Genomic DNA, 4,109 nt, shown 5'->3' with positions numbered 1-4,109 from the left:
AATGCCAGTTGGCTGCGACTGAACCCAGATAAAACAGGTCCTTATGATAGGACCGCAATATCAAAGGACAAGACTGCAGCATAGCCAACCAACTGGACTTACACTCTGGGATTCAGAATTACAAACCACTGAGCATGTGTGGAATCTTGCTGTTGTCCTGGATGGTGGCTTGACACTTAAACATCAGATATCAGCCACAATCAAATCCTTATTCTTTCACCTGTGGAACATAGCCAGAATCAAGCACTTAATTCCCTCAGATGATCTGCTAAAAGTCCTATATCGAAAGAATGCACTCATGAGTAGATTATTTATAATCACAATATGCACTGGTGGTTTGATAAAATTAGCATAACATTTACTAAAAAGCGCGTAAGACAACATTTTAAAAACAATATTTAGATGGTATATTAAGAACTCAGAGATGGCAAGAGTATCCAAATGTAGCAGTGTTGGATGTGCTCCATTGATGAAACTATAATAGTAACATATATTGATACTCCTTAAGAGAGGGCTAAAGTATTCTTTTGTAGCAGTCTCAGGTATAGGATACAATATAGCAGTTGTTATATCCAACTGAAAGAAAGTCTCCAGAGTGAATTAAATAGAGTAAGATGTAAAAGTTACCCTTTGTAGCTGATCTCAATAACGGATTCCTTTGGTAAATCACATGGAAGATAAATGCCGCTGTGAAAAGTTTCTGGCCCGTTAGTTGTTACCGGCGCCGCTGGTCTTTCTGTCCCTGCAATTCGGGACCTGTTACAGGATGAGAGGAGGATGGTGTCCTAACTGAGCGTCCTTGGTTATGATGAATTACTGCGTCTTTACTGAACTCAGCAGCCGCTCACAGCCACTCGCAGCGGCTTCTCAGCGTCTTTATCAATCACAGTAACAATAGTAGCCGTCGGATGTTTGACGGGGATCAGCAACTGGGGCTTTCTAAGTCATGATCAGTTGGAGAGCCTTCTCTGAGTAAATTTGGATATTCCAAAGGAGTCCTAAACGCGTTTCGACACTTCTGGTGACTTTTTCAATAGGTAATACTCCTTTGCTTAGGACACTCTTATATACCTCCTTGATTAAGGTACACACCTGTAATTAATATAAAACTGACCAGACAGGTGTCAAATCCACTTATTACCAAGAAAACTTTTAAAATAGTTAAATCAAACCACCAGAAAAGCACATATAATAGATGTATTAATTAACAGGCAACTATAAAAAATGGAATATGGCTGATACACTGAAATAATCAATATATTAGATACCAAATTGGGGATTTTTTTCTCTCTAGGTATATTCTGTTTGACCTGAATGAATCAATTGGTCATATTAACCCTTTTTTCCCCTGCTCAATTGCTCATATAGTTAGGGAGCGTTCTCTACTGGATTAAACTCCAAATAGTGAACTCAGAATATGATTCAGCATATATTTGAACATATAATAACGTAAATTCCCTAGCATAACACCACCCCCTTACTCCCCTTAGTGGATTTAATTCCCCTTATATAGAAAAAATATATATGTATGTAGGAATAATAACCAGCACATGAATTCACGATTATATTGATGTAGTACATCATTCTACAATACTAAAAATATAAGCCACCTAAAAAGAAGTCATAACAATAAAACACATCTCAATATGTAATAAGTATGCATAAAAAATTAATAGGGGACATATGACTGATATGTATGGAATATATATATAAATAAACTAACCATATATATCCTGACATATATAGGAGCATAAACAATAATTAAACTAACCGTGGAAATAATCTCAGAAATGAATAAGCAGATAAGAATTATACAAGGAGAGATAGGTCTATAGATAGAACTCACTGATTAAAGGTTAGAGAGACTAATCTAAGGATCGATCTCAATATATTCATTAAGTCCCTCGGGAACGAGGGTACTTAACTTGTGTATCCAATAATTTTCTCTCACACATAATTTTCTAAACCCCCTTGCAGTAGGTTTCACCCATTCAATCCCTGTGAGTATAAAACCCGTGGGATTACCAGCATGACATTCTACAAAGTGCCTTGAGATTCCATGAGCACACGAGCCATTTAGGATGTTTCGCCTGTGTTCCAGAAACCTCACTTTTAAATTCCTTGTTGTTCTACCAACATATGTTAATCTACAGATCTGCCAAAAGCCATACATGCATTTGTATCATCTCGATTAGACTACTGTAATGCCCTCTACCTTGGTCTCCCAGCAAAAGAATTGCGCCGCTTACAGCTGGTGCAAAACACAGCTGCCAGGCTGTTAACCAACCAGCCCCGTTCTAGCCACATAACACCCATCCTCTACTCCCTTCACTGGCTGCCTGTAAGATGGCGAATCATCTTCAAGATTGGCTTACTGAGTTTCAAAGCTTTATATGACCAGGGTCCAAGGTACCTGAAGCAGCTACTGACCCCATACTGCCCCACTCGATTACTGCGATCTGTAGATGAAGTACTTTTAGCAGTACCTAGAATCTACCGTAATTCATCTGGGGGTCGAGCTTTTAGTCATGCGGCTCCGACTCTATGGAACTCACTTCCCCGCACAGTGCGAGAGGCCTCAACTATAGAATCCTTCAAAAATAGACTGAAGACTTTCCTGTTTACGCAAGCATTTCCATAATGTCCCTTTAGTATCTTCATGCTTCTGTATTTTATGAAAAGCTGTTCTGTACTTCATTATTTTCTGTACTATATTATGTTATGTATCTGTTAAGCGCCTTGAGTCCTATTGGAGAAAGAGCGCTATATAAAATTATTATTATTATTATTATTATTGAGTTTGCAGAATATCAGGTGGTCCTATTGGGCTGCCAATGATGAATGGTCTGTTACACATGCGTAAATGCTAGTGTCCGCATATTTTATGTAACGGCCATTTAGTGATGAATAGATTAGGCTTCACAACAATGAGTTAAAATGGTGCAGGCCGTGGTGTAAATGTGAGCCTGGCAGCCTTATCTCTTGCATATTTCAGGAGTTTCTACACATAAATATGTGGCAGCTGTTATATAGCTCACTACATTCACCTACACATTACACAGCATGATGGAAGTATGGGAAGTATGTGTGTAATGTGTTGCATAAATACATAATATCAGTGTGGGGCATGCAGGGCCCATCTGTTATAAGAAGCATACCTGTTACTTTATAGCCTAAGCAAATAATATGGGTATTTATGCAATTGGCTTAGATGAGAAGCAATTAGGTGAAATGAAAGTGATGATTTTTCAGCAATATTTTAAAAGGCAAAACCTAAAAAAAGGTTTTGGGGAATATTCCTCAAAATATCCTTTCTTGAAATCTCCTGAAAACTTCTGTTTTGGGAAAATACTAGTGATGAGCGAGGAGTAAAACCGAATCCGCTCATCACTAGAAAATACCTGCAGAAACGAAGTACCCCGGGGATTTTTGGAGGGGGTACTGCAGCAGATATCGGAGTTAGCTTCTGCAGTCCCTTCATTATCGTTTGCAAAAGCAGCCTTCATATGTTTCTGGGTGTGGATCATTAGATCGACCATAGGTCGACAGTCACTAAGTTGTCAGGGTTTGAAGGTCGACAGGGTTTCTAGGTCGACATGTTCTAGGTCGACAGGTCAAAAAAAAAATGTCGGTGGCATTTTCTCCGTAAAGTGACCGGGAAGCCCAATTAGTGCACTGTGTCCCCTTGCAAGGCTCGCTTCGCTCGCCATGCTTCGGGCAAGGTGCCTTGCACCACTACCGCTGCGCTCGGCACAGGTTACTATTCCCAGTCGTAGTCCACGTGGACCGTTAAGTATGAAAAAGTTCAAAAAAAGAAAAAAATATGAAAAACTCATTTCGACCTTTTGACCTGTTGACTTAGAAACCCTGTCGACCTTGAAAACATGTCGACCTATAGTGGTCGACCTAAACATTGTCGACCTAGATACTGTCGATCTTCTGACCGGATACCATGTTTCAATGGGGACTGCTAAAGTGTGAGAAATACCAAGGGTAGCTTTCCAGAGTGTGGCCTCCATAGCTAACGGTATCTTTACACACTGTTATCACATTGCAGCCTATGTGCTACATTATGTAAATGGTTTTCAGTAGAGGAATCTGATTTGATC

Source organism: Pseudophryne corroboree, chromosome 2 (genome assembly GCF_028390025.1).
Source record: "Pseudophryne corroboree isolate aPseCor3 chromosome 2, aPseCor3.hap2, whole genome shotgun sequence".
NCBI classification, from domain to species: domain Eukaryota; kingdom Metazoa; phylum Chordata; class Amphibia; order Anura; family Myobatrachidae; genus Pseudophryne; species Pseudophryne corroboree.
This window is presented reverse-complemented; position numbering follows the sequence as displayed.